Source organism: Phascolarctos cinereus, unplaced genomic scaffold (assembly GCF_003287225.1).
Source record: "Phascolarctos cinereus isolate Bilbo 61053 unplaced genomic scaffold, phaCin_HiC Scaffold_4;HRSCAF=312, whole genome shotgun sequence".
NCBI lineage: Eukaryota > Metazoa > Chordata > Mammalia > Diprotodontia > Phascolarctidae > Phascolarctos > Phascolarctos cinereus.
The window spans coordinates 502,572,833-502,594,133 of NW_027555847.1; the positions used below are offsets into that span (position 1 = coordinate 502,572,833).

Genomic DNA, 21,301 nt, shown 5'->3' on the forward strand with positions numbered 1-21,301 from the left:
ACTTCTCATTACACTACCTAACTGAAACTGTTCTCTTCAAGTCTACCAGTGATATTTTGAGAGTCAGTGTGGGATAGTGTGTAGATAGCACAGATGCTGGACCAAAAATGTCAGTTTGGCTTTTTAAAATAAATTTATTTATTTTTAGTTTTCAACATTCATTTCCATAAGATTTTGAGTTTTAAATTTTCTCCCCCTCTCATTTCATTCCCCCACCCCAGACAGTGTACAATCCAATATAGGCTCTACATATACATTGATGTTAAGCATATTTTCCCATTAGTCATGATGTAAAGAACAATTAGAACTAATGGGAGGAACCACAAGAATGAAGCAATAAAACAAAGCAAAGGAAAAAGGAGACCAAATAATATGCTTCCATCTATATTCAGACTCCATATCTCTTTCTCTGGGTGTGGATAGCAATTTCCATCATGAATCTCTTGGAGTTGTCTTAGATTCTTGCATTGCTGTGAAGAGCCAAGTCTGTCAAAGTCAGTCATCCCATAATGTGGCTGTTATTGTGTACAATGTTCTCCTGGTTCTGCTCATTTCACTCTGCATCAGTTCATGTAAGTCTTTCCAAGTTTTTTTGAAGTCTGCCTGATAATCTTTTCTTATAGCACAATAGTATTCCATTACATTCGTATACCACATCTTGTTCAGCCATTCCCCAATTGATGGGCACCCTCTCAATTTCCAATTCTTTGCCACCAGAAAAGGAGCTGCTATGAATATTTTTGTACATGTGGGTCCTTTTCCCATTTGTATAATCTGTTTGGGATGTAGCCCTAGAAGTGCTATTGCTGGGTCAAAGGGTATGCACATCTCAAGAGTCTCTTTGAAAGAGAAACATAAATCTCCATTTCTGAGGTGAAGTTTACAAATTTAATGCTGATCAGAGCTATCACTGGCTGATAATGAGGAGGAGAAGAAGATGATGAAGAAGAAAGAGAAGGAGAAGAAGGAGGAGAAGGAGGAAGAGGAGGAGGAGAAGGAAGAGGAGGAGGACGTGGAGAAGAAGAAGAAGAAGAAGAAGAAGAAGAAGAAGAAGAAGAAGAAGAAGAAGAAGAAGAAGAAGCAGCCTTAGAATGACACAGGGATATCCAAGGTGGAGAAAAGGGCTTGACACTATTTCCTCATTATATAAGACCAATAATTACTATAATGGAGTGTCTGTCCAGGAACCATTCAACATCCATCCTGAAAAAAATTATTGCTTTCTGTTATATTTATACCCCATTATTAATTAGGATTCAGCCTTTTTATTTTCTCATTCAGGGACCAGCCCCTGTAGGTCAGTCAGCCAGTCTCTGAAGGCTACAGCTGATAGAGGAGACTGCCCAAATTCTCAGGGTACATGCTCCTGGATCTTGGGCAGGACCCCACCCAACTAGGAGACCTTACTTCTATTTGAAGCGTAAACAGAATTTAATCTAAGTAAATTCTTGTCCTGAGGGAATAAGCCTGTGTCCTTGCACTCCCTTCACTGGAGTTTAGGGTGATCCAACTCAAGAAGGAGAAAACCAACCAGAGTGGTCTGGGTAGAGATGGATTCATTTGTCCAGATTGCTGAAGACAGTTGAGTCTCATGATCAACTCATGTTCTCAACAGGAGGCATTGAAGTCTTTTAGTCCACCTACTCATTTAAATGTCCACCAATCTGGGTTGATTTCTCCTGTCAGGGGCATTCCTTTTCAAAAAGTATTTAAGGCATTCACTGTCTCCATTAGATATCTTCGGTTTCTAAGAGAAACCATCGACCATTAATTTGTTGATTATTAGCTAGCGTAATTAATAAATTAATTATTATTTACCCAGAAATTCTGTCTTTTGGGTTTTTCATTCATTTCAATTCATTCATTCATTTAACATCTGTTAAGTGCCTTTCTATAAAACTCTTCCTATTTCAAGGCCATCCTTGGTGTGTTCACTTAAGTAGAAAAGCCATCTTTCATCTTACAATGAAAATAGTGCTAAATTTAGTCAGGTGACCTTGGTTCAAATTTTGGCTCTGCTAGTTACTAGCTGTGTGACCTTAGGTAAATCATTTAACTTCTCTGGGTCTTAGTTTCTTCATCTGTAAAAGGAAGGGGTTGAACTTGATGACCTTTAAGGTCCATTCTCACTCTAGATCTATGATCCTGTGATGTCCAAGCTGTACAAAGTTGGAAGTAATGGAGCGCAGGAAGCTTGGAGCATAATTTCCCTACTGCCCTGCTCCATCTCTTTGGATAAGCTTAGGGCTCTCAAGTTTAGCAGTGCAAAAAATGACTTGGGGGTCTCCAAGAAATGTCCTATTTGGGTACTGATGCTGCTCTTGGAATTGATTTCCTTGGAAAGCATTAAAAAGAGTGTTGAGGGACAGCGAGGTGGCACAGTGGATAGAGTTCCAGCCTTGGAGTCAGGAGGACCTAAGTTCAAATCTAGCCTCAGACACATAACACTCACTTGCTGTGTGACTCTGGGCAAGTCACTTAACCCCAATTGCCTCACCCCCCCCAAAAAAAAAGAAAAGGTGTTGAAGCTAGGCTGAATTAGAATTGGTGGAAGGGTAGAATCGTAGCCATAGCTAGGGCTGGTCAGTGGGGGCTGTGCCCTGTGGTGACAATCATAAAAGGCACTAGTAGTACTTTTACTCCTTCCAAATGGGTAGAAACAGCTTAGCACCTGCTTAACAAAAATAATTCATTAAAATAGGAAGCTACAAGATGGTAGCCTTTTTTCTCTGATGGCTTGTGATTCAGGTGAACTCCTCCTGCAGCCTGGCTCAGCCCACCCTCTGCAATGTTCCCTTTCCAGGTGGCAGACTCCAGGTGTTTCAGGGTTTCTGACTCCACCTATAGCTCCAGGCCCCCATGGATTGGGACACCCTCGGCTATTGTTTATATGTTTATATTGGGTCTTTATCTTGAAAAGATCCAAACAAACAGGTTTTAGAAAACTTGGCCTAGGGCCTGGAACACATGAGGTCCTTTAAAAAATGTCTGTTCATTGAGTGTGAACATTTAGTTCATTCAGAGTCCAAGGTTTCTCCCAAATGTCTCTACCTCATCTTCCTTCATGTGGCTTGCCGTGAGAACTTGAATGTCTAGATATAGTTCTAAATGGAATAGTTGTCTATAGATGAAAGAGGGTTAAGGTTATGTGTTAGAATTCTTTGTGTGTCACATCAATAATGATAATAATAGCTAGCATTTATAAAGTACTTACTATGTGCCAGACACTGTGCTAAGCACTTTAAAAATGTTATCTGATTTGATCCTCATAACAAGTGTAGGAGGTAGGTTCTATTATTATCCTAATTTAAAGATAAGGAAACCGAGGCAAACAGAGGTTTAATGACTTGCCCAGTGTCACATAGTCAATGAATGTCTGAGGATGGATTTGAACTCAGGTCTTCCTGACTTCAGGCTCAGCAGTCTCTCCACTGAGCCACTTAGCTGCCTCCAGTGTATTGGTGACATAAATTTAATTTCCAGTCTCTCAAGCAAAAATTTGCCAAAATCCCCTAGCTTGTACTGCAAAAACAATAATAGCCATAACAATATTAATAGCTTACATTTATATACTTTTTAAGGTCACAAAGTGCTTTCTTCACAACCTCTCTGTGAAGTAGGTAATTCAAGTGATAACTTCATTTTATAGATGAGGAAAACTGAGGCTCAGAAATGGACTTACCTTGTACTGTGAGTCCCAAGTTGTAGGGGTTTCTTGGGTAGTGGTAACATTTATTTGTACAGTGGTGTCCCTTCTTCTGTATAATGGAGGGAGAACAACTCTCTTTAAGCAAACTAATGGGGTACACGTCAATGGGAGAATGGCTGAACAAATTATGGTATACGAATAATGGAATATTATTGTGCTGTGTTCTGTGCTTGACCTGACTCAAGCCAATTCCCATGTAGGTTTTGTCCAATATTGGAACAAAATGGAACACTAGGAGATCTTTCATCAGTTAACAAAAGGAAATGTACTTAGCCACAGAAGAAGAAAAATACTCAGCAAGGATTAACATTGAGCACAGGGTGAGTCCATTCAGCTGAGTTAAGCTTCTTTGCCTGAATTTTCCATTGCGATCCACCAACCCAGCCTGTGAATGTTCCCGGTGGCTGCTTTGTACACAAGCGATCAGGAAGTAATGTCAACAACCTAAGCTTTTGGTCTTAAGTCAACCAAGACTGAAAGATGGTCTCAGTACCTTTCAAAGGAAAAAAAATACATAGGGGTAGAGGTGAGGCTATTGCATCACATATTATAAGAAAGGAAGAAAAGAGATGACATTGGAAAAACCTGGTAAGACTTTTACAAACTGATTTAGCAAGAAGTAAACAGACCGAAAAGAAAACAATTAATATATAATAACATCAACACTGTAAAAATGAACCATTTGGAAAGACCCAAGCTCTCTCATCAATGCAAAGATCAGTCATAATTCTAGAGATTATTGATGATGAAGAAGGCTATCCACCTCCTGACAGAGAGATGATGGACTGAAAATACAGAACAAGACAGATGGTTTTTAACATGGTCAACATGGGAGTTTGCTCTGCTGGACCACGAATATTTGTTACAAGAGTTTTGCTTTTTTTTTATAGGAGATGAGGAAATGAAGATATAAATATAATAAATGCTCAATGATTGAAAAAATTATTAAAAATAAACACTGGCTGACTCTGCTTTTCTTTGTGTATTCAGTGCTCAGCACTGTGCCTGCCATGCCGTACATACTTGGTTGGTTGCTTGCTGTCCTTTGTTGTCAAAGAAGACCAAAATGACATCACTATGTTAGAGTCAAGTTACAGTGCGTCTGCCTGTGGGTGATCAGACCAATCGGAACTCTCTACCACAGGTCAGGCACAAATAATGCATGTGAACATTTGGGGCAGATTCTCTAAATTTGTGCATCTCACATTTTTTTTTTGAGCTGCTTCAATTCTGCTTTGCTCATAGAGCACAGCATCTTTTTTGATGAAGGTACACCATGCTGGGCAGTCCTGTGCCAGTGTCTCCCATGTCATGCAGTCAATTCAAAATTGACTAACTAGGTTTGCACAAAATGGGGAGATGTAGGTGCCAATAGGATCTGATAAGGCTGAGAGCTTGGTAGTCAGGGTAAAGGAGAATGGGCTTTGCTTTGCCAGAGGTGCTGAACAGAGAAGCCGAACAGCTAGGGTGCATCTTAGAGCATCCATAGCAAGTGTCTTCCTGGGCTTGAGCTCTGGTTTCTGGTGAGGTAGCATTTTCCAACAGCTAGGTGGGGAGAATTTAGAGAAAGAAAGTTCATCTCTTAGCAGATTTGCAGTCTGTGATGGCTTCCCATGGGTCTAAAGGGAAAACAGAACTCAGTGACTCTTATTTACTTTAATACCTGGAGGGTCACAGGCATTACACACAGTTTAAAAGGCATCGACTGTGACTGTACAGCAGAAGTCAGGCTGGGCTAAACTGTAAAATCAAAGTTTATCGTTGGTCTCTCCCCACTTGTCTTTTAAACCCTTCTTTTAAACTGGATTCGGGCTCTTTCTATCTGACCCTCAAAGAAAATTGAGTCATTAATCTAAAGCAGGTTGGACAAGAGGTCTGTAAATAGATTTCAAGGGGTCTGTGAACTGATATGGGGAAAAATAACTATTTCAATAGAATTTTCTCTTTGTAATTATATACATATACTTTTAACATATTATATTATATACCTATATTTATTTATATATGTGGTGTGTGTGTGTGTGTGTGTATGTGTGTGTGTATACATACATGTATTTTTTTCTTTCAAAAACATTATTCTGAGAAGGGGTCCATAATCTTTTTCCAAACTGATAAAGAGGTTCCTGTTGCACAAAAAGATTAAGAACTCCTGATATAAAGACATCATTATTTTAAAAGCTCTACCTTCAAGTTAGGGTAGCTCACTCCCCTGAGAGCGGGAGGTGATCTCTTAGATTCAATGGAACATAAGCTCCCTGAGGACAAGGACTACCTTATTTTTTTACTTTATAATCGTAACACCTAGCACAGCCCCTAGAGGACATAGTAGGGAACTGATAAATGCTTGTGGAATAATTTTGTCATCACACTGACACAACCCAACAGTAGGCTAGAGGACAGGGAAGATTGGAACATCAGGGAGCGTGGGATTTTCAGAATTATTACCTACAGAGGTACCTTCTACTCTCCATTGATATTTCTGTTGTGCAGTTGTGTTTGACTCTTCATGACCCCATAGATTATACAGTCCATGGGTGTTTCTTGGCAAAGATATGAGAGTGGTTTGTCATTTCTTTCTCAGTGGCTTATGGCAAAGAGAGGTTAAATTACTTGCCCAAGGTCACACAGCTATTAAGTATCTGAAGCTGAATTTGAATTCAGGTCTCCCTGACTCCAGGCCCACCTCTCTATCCACTGCACTACCTAGCTGCCTCCAAATTGGAGGGATTAGGGAGAGGCAAAGAGAATCATAGAAGCATGGCTTTTTGAGTTGGAAAGGGACCTTCAAACTCATCCAGTTCTATCCCTTCATTTTATAGATGTGGAAACTGAGGTCCAGTGACTAACTCACAGCCAAAAAGGTATTTAATAGTACATTCCAAACTCTCTGTGTTTTTGAAATTAAACCTCCTAGGAGCTGACATTGTCTTAAGGCCTAGGCTATTCGAATGCTACCGAAGACTTAGCTGTTTGTTTATATTTTCATCCTCTCCAGAGACAAAATGCTGAAGTAGAAACTTAGGTGAAGAGATTTTACAGTTAAAATTCTATTTAGAACCTCTATGAAAGAATGTGCTGTTAAATGTTTCCTTAGGTGCTTTTACTGCCTTTTTGATGTGATATGTTTATGTTGGGTGTTTATCTCCCAGAGATCAATATGGAAAAAGTTACGAGAGAAAAAACCTAGCAAAGCACAAATGGAATCGATTTATGAGAGAAACCCAGCACTAACAGGTGCATTAAATTATTTCATTGCAATGACAAACCGAGAGCCAAATAAGTTAATGGCTTAGAATGGATATTTAAAGTTATAAGTATTAATAAAGTCAGACTCTCCCACATTCCAGGTAACCAAGAATGGGGTGGTCATAAACTATAATTCAAGTTATTCCAGTTTCTGAGGGTTTGTGACTTGGAAAATGGACAGCTGGACTATAAAAATAATAACCTGGCAATATTACAAGAAAGTAATGGACTCCAGTACAGCTGATGGAATACTATCTATAGAAAATAAGTTTCAGATATGTACCATTGAAAATACAGGCTGTCCCAAAGTCTTAGTGCAGTTTTAAGTTATTAAAGTTTGAAACTGTACTAAGACTTTGGTGAATACCTGTATCTGGCTGGTTAGTCTGTCCCTGTGAAACATTAAGCTATGAAATTCAAGCTTATTAAAAAATTATATATGCATGCATACACATTTACATTATATATGATTGATCCTCATTGTGAATTTGCCTGCTCACTAAAATTTACTTGTAACCCCAAAATCAATACTTAGGTTGCTTTTGTGGTCATTCACTGGCATGCTGAGGACAGGTACAGAATGACAGAAAATTTGAGTCACCTAGACATGTTATCAGTGGAGGTAGAACATGGTGACTGGATGGCTGTTTATCTTCTTGGTTTAGCTTTCATACTGTAAACTTTCCTTTTACGAAGTCTATTTAATGCTACTTGGTTTTTTTTTTTGCATTTTTGTGCTTTTTGTTGGTGATTTTGCTATTTAAAATGGCCCCAAGCATAGTGCTGAAGTGCTGTCTAGTTTTCTAAGCCTAAGAAGGCTGTGATGTGACTTACAGAGAAAATACATGTGTTGGAAAAGCTTCATTCAGATGTGAATTATGATACCATTGGCCTTGATTTCAACGTTGATGAATCAATAATGCGTACATCCAGAAAAAGAATGAGGAAATTCATCAATCTGTATGTGAGGCTGCTCCGGAAAATGCTAAAGTAAATGTGATGACCAGAGATTTGTAGGAACCTAACCCTGTATTTCTCCTAAGTGCAATGAGGTAAGTATTTGCTATTTCAGTGCTTGACTACAGTCAATGATGAGAATCAGCTGTAAGTAGATAGATCAGCAATTGATTCTAGTCATTCATGAGAATTGTATGTGTGTGTGTGTGTGTGTATATATATATATATATATATATATATATATATGTCACATATATCTATATAATAGACATACATGCACATACATACAGATATATTGTTGTTGTTATTGAGTCATTTCAGTTGTGTCTGACTTTTCATGACCCCATTTGGGGTTTTCTTGACAAAGATACTGGATTCCTAATTGCTCTGTCCCATCATCCTGAATTTGATATTACCAAGTGGAAGACCAAGATTTCATTTATTTATTTACTTATTTATTTATCAGTTTGTTCATTAGTTTTTTAAGATGGCAGTATTGACCAGGCTACTGTCCAGGAGAATCCAGGAGGAAACTTCATTTGGCAACAATACAGTTCCTTCTTTTCAAAGAGTTCCAACTCTGTTAACGAACATTAACCTATAGCCTTACAATACCAGAGAAAGAGAAGGAGAAAGGAAAGGGTAAACTAGGGATAGAATTGTTTTTTCTTATTTGATGAACATGAGATTCAGAAAGGGTCACTGAACTGCTCTCCAGAACAGAACTGAAGTCTTCTGCTCCTCTAACGTATTATTACCACTGATGTGACCCCACGCAGTTCTGTGAATGAAGGAAGCATGAAGTACCTCTTAACACCCAGGACTCTTTCTAGTAGAGATTGGAAGAGGGAACATTTGCAGAATTCCTGTCCTAGCTCCCGTTTTGTGCCTTTGACTTTGTTTGGTTCAATAGCCTCCAACCTCAAATGGATAAGGAGATTCTCCATTTTTAGAAACACAGACTTTCCAGAACAGAAATTACATCGAATCTGAGACCTGGAGGGCCTTAAGGGAGTTCTTTTTATTTTGTAGGTGAAGGAACTTAGATTTGATAACAGATCAGAGACTGAAAGGTTAGACTGGGCAAAGAGACTGGTTAAAAAAAGGTCTCTGAAGTCAGTGGTCAGGGCTAGCTTTCATTGTTTGCAGTGTTCCCAAGGTGACATGCTGTTATCCTGTTTATAACACACTATTAGTTAAGAGGCAAAGGGAAAAAAAGAATATCAGGCCCTCCCGGTCTTGCTCTTGACTTTCTGGACTTCAAAATCATGTCTCTACTGCTATTTTATCCCTTAGTACCTGGGGCCTCCTCACCTTGGAACATCCTATCACCCCTACATCTCCACCCCACCTTAAGCTCTTTTTGATGGGGGCTTCCCCCAAATAGAATATAAACACCTTGAAGGCAGAGATGGTCTTAGAAGCAAATACAAGCAAAAAACACAGTTGTAGCTCTAGCTCTTAGTATAGTGCCAGGCACATAGTAAGCACTTAATAAAAGCTTCGTGCCTTCCTTTGTTCCTAATAATATTGTCTTTGCTAATTATACTCACTCATTCGGATTCAAATTGAGTTACTTGACCATGCATGAAACTCAAATTACTCTGGCTTTCACAAATTGGCCAACAATAGGTCTCAGCTGAGCCCTACTTGGTCATTGTTTGGGCCTTGATGGGTCGAAGGCAGTGTAAATAGTAATTGTTTCTGTTTTGGCCAGAAACTCTGAGGGTCTTCCTCTCCCAGATTAATTTTTTTTTTTTACTGAATAAAAGAGGCCATTCTTTGCCTCATTTCTTACCTAGCCTTAATCACCTAATGGGCATTGCCTCAGACAAACTGAGACCTGGGAAAGACCTTAGCTTAAAAAGGCCAAGGCCTCCAGCTGCATCTGGGGCCATCTTGTGTTGTCCTAATCTATATCTTTCCACTACACCCAGATGGCTCCGGAGCAGAGAGTGAGGCTGGTGGCTTTGCACAGCCTTCGCCTCACTTAAATCCAATTCACTTTCAAGTCAAGACATCACCTTCTGAGAATGAAGGACAAACACCAACAGGCCCATGGAAGGTTGAGAAAGCTGTTGTTGAGAGTAGGAGTGGAGTTCATTGCTGAAAATACTTTGTAGAATATACAGGTGGGGAAGGCTGAATGTATGGGTTGGAATGTTGGGGTTGGGAGTCTGGAAGTACCTCATAGCAGTGGTGTCAAATTCAGTTAGAAAGGGGTGTGAGGGGTGTGGGAAGACACTAATCTAATCACACAAGGACATTGACTTAGAAAACAAGGTATTAACATTACCTATGTTTTATTATATTTTAATTTATTTTGTTAAATATTTCCCTGCATCTGGAACCAAATTAAAAGGTACATTTGAACCTGGAATCATTATAAAAATTACATCTGAACTTGGAATCAGATTAAAAATTATATTTTAACATGATTGGGGCACTCTAAAGTATTGGAGGCATGTTTGACATCTCTGCCTCAGAGGAGAAGGGACCTCTATCATTTTACAGATGATGCTGAAACCTGGACAAGTTAAATGAACTTAGATCTTTTGATTCCAATGGACCTACCACTGTACCACACTTTCCCAGTCAGCAGACCTTAGCACTTTTCTTCTGTTGAAGATACAGTGGGCTTGTTGAGACCAGTACTTTCTTCAAAACAGCTTCTGACTGAAGGGAAAACATTACTCTTCCAAGCTCCAACTGGCAGCTGGCCTGAGGCCTCTGTAACCACACTGAGTCCCTTTGCTCATGATGAGATAACATTAGCCTGGCTTGGGATTGTGCAAACCATAAGGAATTTTGACTCCCTTGGGTCCAAACCTCAGAATGAAATCAATTGCCCACTTGACCCTCTTAAAGTTTTTTCTTTTGAAGCTCATGTTGGGAACATTTTCTGCCCCTAAATGTATGGTAGCTTTGCAAGAGACCAATCACTTCCATAGTTTTGTCTCAACTTCACAATGCAGCTTTGGTTGCTGTGGACAAAACTTCCTGTTTCTGTTCTGCATGAGAAAAAGTACACATTGGTGTTCCCTCAAACAGCCCAACCACCCACCCAGGTCCTCAGTCTCAAGTTTGATGACGTACTCCTCTGCTTCACCTCAGCTACACACAAGGATGTTTACTCTGAGAGGCAGTGTCTAGCATCATGGATAAAGTGCTAGATTTGGAGTCAGATAGAACTGAATTTGAATCTTGCCTCTGACATTTAACTAGCTGTGTGACTCTGAGCAAATCACTTAACCATTCTGGGTGACAGGTCCTTCTCTATAAAACGAGGTATTCAGACTAGAAGACCTCTGAGGTAATGTCCAGCTCTAAATCTATGATCCCATGATCTTCCCATTACCCATATATTCTATTTCCATGATGAAGAATTTTGAATATTCCTATATCCAAGACATAATCTATCATTCTATCTTTCTCTAGGCCTCACTCCTCCTAAACATGTTCTTCATCCACGTTGAGACTTTGAATCCCACTACTCCTCAGGACTTTCCCAGGCCAAAACAACTTCCCTTTCTAATTTTGATCCAAACTCTTCACTATTTTCTATTTTCTAATCCCTTGCTCCCTTGTCCTATTGTTACTCAGGCCTTGACAAATGCCAACCTTGGGTTCCTTCTGTCATCGGTTACTCCATCCCACTGTTCCTTCTAATGCTCTGCAATAGAGTGGAAGAAAGCCATGGAACCATGCTTACTTGGTCTATTACAATGTATGTTACTTAATCTCAACTGGGCTGTCATGGCAACAAGGTCATTGATTAACTATAGCCTAATTAATTCTCTATTCCACTTCCCCATAGCTATTGTTCTAAACCTTCTCTTCTCTCTTCAAGCCTCTGGCACCCCCTCCCCTACTCATAGCTGAGGATTTCACATCATATTTTATTAACGCCTTGATCCCATCCCCTCTTTTCTTCAGCAGATTATATCATCATCATCATTTCTGTGTATCTCTCTCTCTCTCTCTCTCTCTCTCTCTCTCTCTCTCTCTCTCTCTCTCTCTCTCTCTCTCTCTCTTTCCCAAGCCCCTTGTGACTAGACCATCACTGGACCCCACCATTCCCTCCAGTTATCATCCTATATTTGCCCTCCCTTTCTCAGCCAAATGCTAGAAATCTCCTAAGCTCATTACTTCCATTTCTTCTTCTTTCACTTACTTCTCAACCATTTGCAATCTGACTTCTGACCATATTACTTAACTGAAATTGCTTTCTCTAAAGATTACAGTGATATCTTAATAATTAAGATTTAATTGCCAAATCTGATAGCCTTTTCTCAGTTCACATCCTTCTTGACTTTTCTGCAGTATTTGCCACTTTTCACTACTTTTTCCTTCTGAATTTTTTCTTCTCTCTGGGCTTTCATGACACAGTTCTCTCTCTTGGGCCTCCCATCTGTGTGGCCACTCCTCAGTCTCATTTGTTGGATTATCATCCATATAGCCCCCCAACTTTGGATGCTCCCCAAGATTCTGTTTGGTACCCTTTTCTCTTCTTTCTCTACACATTTTCTCTTTGTAATACCATCAGCTCCCAGGTGTTCAATGACTTCCTCCATGCAGATGACTCACAGATGTACACATTTAGTTCTAGTCTCACATCTGAGCCCCAGTTTCTCTTTACAAACTGCTTATTAGACATTTTCCATTAAATGTCTCTTAGGCATTTATCATTCAACATGTCCAGAACATAAGTTATTATCTTTTCCTCCCAACCCAACCCTTCTTACAAACTTCCTTACTTCTAGCAAGGGCACCATCCTTCCAGGTACCAGGGTCATAACCTCCCCATTATTCTTGACTCCTTGTTCTCTCTTCCCCAGCATACCCAATCGGTTGCCAAATACCTTTACTTCCATAGTGTCCTTCTCATCTAACCCTTTCCCTCTACCCACTCAGTCACTCCCCTAGTTCAGTACCGCATCATCTCCTGTCTGGACTGCTACAATAGCCTCCAATTTCATCTTTCTGCCTCCACTCTCGTACCTACTTTAGTCCATCTTCTATTCATCTGCCAAAGTGATTTCCCCAAAACTCAGGTCTGACTATGCCATTCTCTTACTTAGTAAACTCCAGTGATTCTTTATAGCCTCTACAATCAAGTATAAATGTCTCTGTTTGAGATTTTAAGCACTTTACAACCTAGATCCTTCCTACCTTTTGTGTGTGTGTGTGTGTGTGTGTGTGTGTGTGTGTGTGTGTGTGTGTGTGAGGCAATTGGGGTTGGACTTGCCCAGGGTCACACAGCTAGTGAGTGTTATATGTCTGAGGCCAGATTAGAACTCAGGTCCTCCTGGCTCCAGGGCTGGTGCTCTATCCACTGTGCTACCTAGCTGCCCCTCCTTCCTATCTTTTTAACTTTATAATGTATTACTGCCCCTCAGACACACTACACTCCAGCCAAACTGTCTCACTTGTTATTTTTCATACACAGAACTTCATCTTCCACCTCTGGATGAAACTTTTGAAAAGAAGAGATGGAAGAATTCACTCTAGGCATGGATAGTCTGCACAAATGCAAAGAGGCAAGAGATAGCATGTTGAGTTTGGGGAATTGCAGTCAAAACAGGCACCCCAAGTTTCTACAGTCCTCTAAATGAGCCATGAGGTAGCTGTAGAAACATACAGATTCCACTTCACTGGCATCTGAGATGCTCGTAAACAAGTAGTGATTCCTGTCTAGACGGCTAGTTGGTATAGTAGATAGACCACTGGTCCTGGATTCAGGAAGATATAAGTTCAAATCTGGCCTCAGTCACTTAACCTCTGTCTGACTGAGTTTCCTCAACTACATAGCGGGGATAATAATGACATCTACCTAACAGGATTGTTATGAGAATCAAGTGAGATAATATTTATAAAACACTTAGCATAGTGTCTAGTACACAGTAGGCACTTAATAAATGCTTTTTCCTTCCTTTCCTTTCTATCACTCAGGCTGCAGCACAAGTGATGGTAACTAAGGCTGGTGACATGAACATTTGAGTCAGAAGAGTTTCTTGCTTTTAGGGTCCAGGGATTGCATAGAATGTATAGTCCAAACCTATGTTACATGTGAGTGATATTTTTTAAAATTATTTTTTATCTAATATGATTAAATCCTTTGTAAATGTAGGCTGACCCTTAGCCAAGAACTGGAAACAAAGTAGATGCTAATCAGTTGGAGAATGCTAAAAAAAAAACTGTGGCAGATAAAATATTGTTGTACTATAATAAACAGTCAAAAATTAAAATAAAAAACCAATCAATACGAAAAATTTAGAGAAGCCTGAGATGAACTATATGAACTGATGCAGAGTAAAGCAGAATGAGGGAAACAATGTATGCAGTAACTATAACAATGTAAATAAGATGAACAAAAATCCGGAGAAGAGATGTGAAAATTCACTTCTCCTTCTTTCCAGAGATAGGGGACTATGGATGTGAAATATTGTGTATACTATCAGTCTTGGTTGATTCATTAGTTAGTTTTCTTGAAGAGTTTTGCTTTGCTCTCTGCCACCCCCACCCTTTTCTTACTCTTTGAATCAGAGTCAGGGAAAGGAGAAAGATATATTTGGAAATAAAGGTGCTATAAAAGCAAGAGTTATCAATGCAACTTTTAAAAAATAATTAGTGACCCTGTGAAAGAGGTGCATCAATGAGGCATACTTCGGGGTAATAACCAAATAGAGTTGCTGATGGTTGGAGGGGTAATGAGAGGACTAGTCAGTCAGTCAATAAGCATTTATTAAGTCTGCTATGTGCCCAGCATTGTGCTAAGTACTGGGGTTACAAAGAGAGACAAAAGACAGCAGCCTACAGTCTAATGGAGGTGACAACATACAACCAACCATGTACAAACAGGCTATATACAAGATAAACAGGAAATAATCTACAGAGGGAGAGTACTAGAATTAAGATGGATGGGAAAAGGCTTCCTGTAGAAAGTGTGATTTGAATCAAATCTTGAAGAAAATCAGGGAAGCTAGCAGATGGAAAAGAGGAAGGAGAATATTTCAGACATGGTCAACAGCAAGTGAAAATGGTAACAGCTGAGACAAGTGAGCCAATTGATGGAAGCACAATATTAAGGAAAAATCCACACAAAGCAGAGCTAAGGAGTGATTGGTAACCATTAACCAGAGATCCTGACAAGAAGGGATAAAAAAGAGCAGCAAATGTCCATGGTGACCTCTGGTAGTGGGGTTATAGTTGCATCATGCTTTTCTGTAAATTCCAATGGCAAATAACTATGTGCCAATTGATTCAAAGTAAAAGCAGGCTCCATTTCAAATCACGTGATGATATAGTGTATCAAAGACATGAAGTATATCTGCTTTTGCCTAGTCTCTTCATGGCTTTATTATGACTTGGAGTCTAAATAAATGGACTGGAACCCTGGCTCTATCATACCCAATATGTATAACCTTGGGAAAGTCACTTGAGGAAACTGAGGCTATTTCACCCTGTTAAATGGAGATAACAACCCTTGCCATACAAACTAACTCTAACAAATTTATGTAAGGATCCTGAGAGATGGTAAAATCTGAAAGTGCTTTGTAAACTGTTAAAGTGGCCTTCAAGTCTATTGTTTATCTAATGTCTGCTGGGTCATTAATTTTAATCTGATTATTGAGAAAATAGATTTATTTTTATTTAGTCATTCCACATTTTCCAGGATTGTTTTTATTCTGGTTGTATCATGGATGTAGATGGTCTTTTGCCCCTTTTTTCAAGTGCATTGTTTTGGAAGAATTTTTACCCCCTGAGACTTGCTTCATAGGATGCAACTTCTGTGTGGCCCCTTCAGGGTCTTTCTTGTGCTTACACTCAGCATATCCAAGCTCACTTAGCTTTTTGTCTGGAACTGTTTTGACTGTATAGCAATTGTAATCTGTGAACTATGGCTATTCCAGTTTCTTGATTCAAGTTTTTTTTTTTTCCCAGATGATTTTCATGTCAAACTATAAATGACTTTTATTACCTTCCCAACCGCACCTTACAAAAAATTTCACAAATGAAAACATCAAATGCTCATAGAAGCCAATGCATCTACTTTATGGAGACAAAAATTCAGGAAAAATTGGTGAGTGAAGAAAGCAGTTCACATTAAAACTAAATGAATCTAAATTGAAAGAATCAATAATACTTCTGTCTTTTATCAGCCATAGCAATAGAAATCCTTGACTACTCACTAAGATAAGTGTGATATAAGTAAATGATTGAATCAAAATATTAGTTAATTTTAATTCTGTTCTTTTTTATTGGTGTTAGTACAGTATGGCACAAGGAAAAATGTGACAGAATTCCCAAAATGAATGAGACCTCAGGTTGGTAGTATAGAACTGGAAGATGGAAGTCCTGTTTCTGTCACTAATTAGCTGAATTACTACAGAAAAATGACAATCTTACCTAGACTCAGCCTGTTACCTCATTTTATATAATCATAAGTTTAGATCTAAAAATAATCTTAGAAAAAAATAAATAAAAATAATCTTAGACATCTGTTCCAAAGGTCTCAAAAGTGGGGTCCAGGACCCTCTCAAGGGCCATGGCATGCCCTTTAGGAATATATGGGAAGAGGGTGGGAATATGAGTTGCATTCAACTTTTCTACAATAGCCAGTCTTTGGTCTTGTCTCCAATGCAACCACACCCACCCTTCCCCTATTACAATCCAATATTCTCTCACTCCACCCCTTTCCTCACTGTGCAAGGTTTCAACCTTCCCCCTTCTAAGCTAGGAAAATCAGTACCTCATTATGGTTATATTATAATCTCAATTTGGTACCCGTAGCAACAGCTACATAGAGATCTAACCCCCCTCTTTCCCCATCAAGGAAAAAAAATTATTGATAGGAAGATACAATTAAAAAAATTAGAGACCTAGTCCAGTGCCTTTATTTTACAGATGAAGAAACCGAGGTATAGAGAGGTGATATGATTTGCTTAAAGTCACAGTCAGAGCTTCTGATTTGAAATCTAGTATTCTGTCCACTATCATTCTGCCTTACTTGTAAAATGAGGGAATTGTATTGGATGATTTCTCTGGTCCCTTCCAATTCTAATATGTTTTTTTTTCCCCTTTGATGTTTTGCCTAGAGTGAAGTATAGGACTATATACTTGAGAATTTGCATTGAGTGAGTCATTGTTTGCATCTCCAGGTCTCCCCTGCTTTGCCTAGGGAACAGATGACAGGAAAGGTTAGAAAGTGTTGACGTGGTGGCCAAAAGGGTGAAGGCCTTTCCCAGGACTGGGGTAAAGATCCTGGTTTTTTTGGTAGCTGCCACGAGTTAAGTCCCACATGGAGGGCAGGCACAGCACTCCTTCTTTTGCTCCTAATGTCACCATTGCCTCCTGGATGCTCTTATGTCTCTTTTGAAAATCCCAGATATTTCTCAGTCTCTTCCTCCCCACTCTCAGTGGATGAGGAGTGTGTTTTATGCGCTGGATTAGTTAATACGATCTTCTCTTTCAGAACAGAAGTGCTTGCTGCATTTCGTCCCAGTTCCCATGGGGCCATCTCCAGTCGTCTTGATCCATATCTTGCCACTGGACCCCAATGGCTCCAGAGGAGAAAGTGAGGCTGGTGACCTTGCACAGCCCTGCCTCACTTAAATCCAATCCACCTGCCAGTCAAGGCATCACCTCCCTGATGTCATGGTCCTCTTCAATAATGAAGGACAAGCAGCAGCAGCATCAGCAACAACAACAACTCAGTTCCCATCATGTGCCATGCTTCAGATTGTTTAGTCTCCAGTAATCAATAGGCTGCTCTCTTATGACACAAGGCAGGGTGTGCAGAGGGCATGCCCAATTTAGGGTCAAAGGAAAGTGTTGGAAAAGAACATACCATCTTCTTCCTCTGCCCTGATCTTCATTTATTACTAACTTCTGAGTTTCCTGACTAAGGTCAGAGGTGAGGGAAGGGAGAAGGAAGAGGAAGGGGAGGAAGGATAAGGGAAAGAAGGAGAGAAAGAGGAGAAAGGGAGAGAAGAAGGAGATCATTAGGCAAGGTCACCTTGAAGACCTGGGATGAGAGAGGGAAGGAATCCAGACTGAGCCACTAGAAAAATAAACATAGGAAAAGCAGCTTGATTAGATCAAATATGCGTGAACAAAGTCTGTGCTGGAGGCGAAGTCACTGAGGGACTAGTTTTCGAAATATCTGGAAGAGAATATACCAAATAATTAGGCTAAAATAATCCCAGTATTACTACTGACAGAACTCAGTGGAAAGTACCTTAGTTACTAATGACCTATGTAATTTCATACCTCTACTAAATCTTTGATTTATAAATGTATCTTTAATGAAAACGTGAGAAGGTCCCAATAGATAAGTAGTCAAATGATATGAACAAATAATTCTCATAAAAAGAATTTCAAACAATTAACAACTATATGAAAGATTGTTCCAAATCACAAATAATAGAAGAAAATTATCAAAGATAGTCAGTGTCGTAGGGGTTGTGAAAAGATAGGCACAGTGATACATTTATTGGTGGAACTGTGAATTGATTTAACCAGGGGTGGGGAACCTGCAGCCTCGAGGCCACATGTGGCTCTCTAGGTCCTTAAGTGTGGCCCTTTGGCTGAATCCAGACTTCACAGAACAAATCCCTTTATTAAAGGGACTCTAACCATTCTGTAAAGTTATTTGGGATTATGCGTGAAAAATGACTACGAAGTCCACATGTTTTGACATAGATGAGCCACCACCACTGCCTAGATACCCTCAAGGAGATCAAAGACAGAAATAGGTCTAACATTTAACAAGAGTCATTGCAGTACTTTCTTTGTGTGATAATGAATATTTAGGTACCCATTGTGTGGGGGATGACTAAAAAAATTATGGCACATGAATGTAATGTAATAATCTTGTACTATAAGAAACAATGAATATGAGTGATTCAGAGAAAGATGTGAAGTCTTATAGAAACTGCCTGGACTACTTACTGTCCATCTCTGCCTCTTAGAATCCCAAATTTCTTTCAAAGTTCAGCTCAACTGCCATCTTTTACATAAAGCCTTTTTTTGTTGTTCAGTTGTTTTTTCAGTCATGTCCAACTCATCATGACCCCATTTGAGATTCTCCTGGTAAAGATACCTCTCTAGCTGATTTTACAGATGAGGAAATTGAGGCAAACCAGTGTGACTTGCCCAGGGTCACACAACTGGTAAGTGTGTGAAGCCAGGTTTGAACTCGTGAAGATGAGTTTACATGACTCCAGGCCCAGCACTCTATCCACAGAGCTACCTAGGTGCCCCCTCTTCAGTTGTTAATGCTTGCCATCCTCCTCAAAATTACATTGTACTTATTTCATACTCATTTTGTATATATTTATATAACATTACGATTATGTATGTTACATACATTTTGTGTATATATTGTTTCCCCCAATTGAATATAAGTTCCCTGAGGACAGGGGCTATTTTATTCCTATCTTTGAATCTTAAACTCCAGCATAGTTGCTTGGACATAGTATGTGCCAAATAAATACTTGCTAGATAAGGTCTGTCAGATGCAGTTGGTATATTAATTAGGTTTACTGAACTTTTCTTTCTTTTTCCTTCACAATCTTAGTCATTAGAGAAGACTTATTAGGGGAGTAGAGAGGGACACACACACATACCTATACCTATACATATATATATAGTATATATTAATATGATAAAAAGTTATCCATGCAAACTCTTAATTAAAAATGAAAAGGCTTTCACAAACAATATTCTACAGCATATACTTCACAGTCATACAATTGGCAGGTATAGAGAATATAAGATTTCATTGTGTTAGTAAACTGTTAAATAAAACCTAAGTTCATAGAGCAAATGTTACCTTTCAGGCTGTCCTCCAACAAAGTGTCTCCCATGTATATGTTTAAATCCTACAAATCTCTCAATAGAAGCAACAGCAGAAGACTGTGTTCAATGATGTTCTGATTATTAACATGAAATGAGGCATGAAAAGGGGAGACACCTTGGGCAAAGGTGTTTGGTATTGTCATGGAAGATAACCTGTGAAGAATCCAAATGAAAGAGAGTCTTTATAGCTGGTGATATTCATCTGATTATTTGTAATTCTACTGATTGCATCAAGTCCCAGAACATAGTAAAGCCTCTAAATGAAATCTATAATTATTCAAAAGAATTCACTCTAAAACTCTCCACATAGGAACAAACAGGTAGATGAAGAGTTACCTGTTGCCTAAACCAGAGGTGGGCAGGTAGGTGGTGCAGTGGTAGAGTGCTGAGTCTTGAGTCAGGAAGACTCGTGTTTCTGAGTTCAAATCTGGCCTCAGATACTTATTAGCTGTATGATCCTAGACAAGTCACTTAACCCTGTTTGTCTCAGTTCCTCATCTGTAAAAAAATGATCTGCAGAAGGAATCGGCATACCACTCCGGTATATATAGCTTTGTCAAGAAAACCCCAAATGGTATTGCAAAGAGTTGGATATAACTGAAATGACTGAACAACAGCAACAGTGAATCAGAAGTGTCAAAGTTACCCAAGGGTGCCAGAACCATATTAAAATGTAATTGGGAAACGTTTCACAAAATAAATAAAAAATACAATACAACACAGATATTGTTAATCTGTGTTTTCCTCAATCAATATGCCAAGAGCAGGATCTATTTCTATTTGAGGCTGACACTGGCCTAAACTATGATAATCCGTTGGATGATAACATATAGAATTGGTGTGGTCATTCCAGGAGTAGTACTTTGGACAGGTACTGTGACTAGCCAAGGTACTGTGACTAGCCAATAAGCTGTGTTTAGAATTGAACAAGAAGAGAAGAATGTTTTGGATTGCCTTTAGGAAATTGTTTAACACTTTCAATAATCCTAAACTGGTACCCGAAATAAAACCTCATCATTTTAATAGTAATATGCTTTTTGTGAAACTTTATTTCTGCACGTCATGTAATTTCTGCACAGTATGAAGAATTAAAACTGCTTATTACACAAAGAGTAAAGAAGAGATGCACAGAATAAGTGTTCTCTACCGTATTGGTGATTGGGAGAACACAACCTCAGGGCTACCCTTCCTGTTTTTTGGACACAACGGCTTCTGATTTCCCCCTTGAGCCCCAGATTGATCCATCATGGTATGAAAGGTCAGAGTCACAGCTGGAACCTTCCCACAGGCAGAAGTGAATGGTTGAGAGGGGAGCCAGAACCCAGAAAGAAAGGGACTAACATGCTCAATGTTCAAAAGCTAAAGATGACAAAGCCAGCAGGGTATTAGAATTCTGACTTGGCCATTAATATCATCTTCTTTCTTTTTCTGCTCTTCAACTCAACTTCAGCACCACATGCCTGCATCTTCTGTTCTTCGGTCCTGCCAATCATTCAGAGTCTGACCAGAAATGTCCCAGTGATGGCA

General features: G+C 39.3%; 1 long non-coding RNA gene across 1 annotated transcript; it reads left to right on the forward strand.

Annotated features, from left to right (window-relative positions):
* The first annotated feature begins 9,411 nt into the window (after window positions 1-9,411).
* Window positions 9,412-20,803, forward strand: LOC110195816 (uncharacterized). The gene is made up of 4 exons (XR_002321016.2): window positions 9,412-10,044; window positions 13,865-13,981; window positions 15,857-15,995; window positions 17,388-20,803. It is a non-coding gene; the product is annotated as an uncharacterized LOC110195816 (long non-coding RNA).
* The last annotated feature ends 498 nt before the right edge of the window (window positions 20,804-21,301 follow it).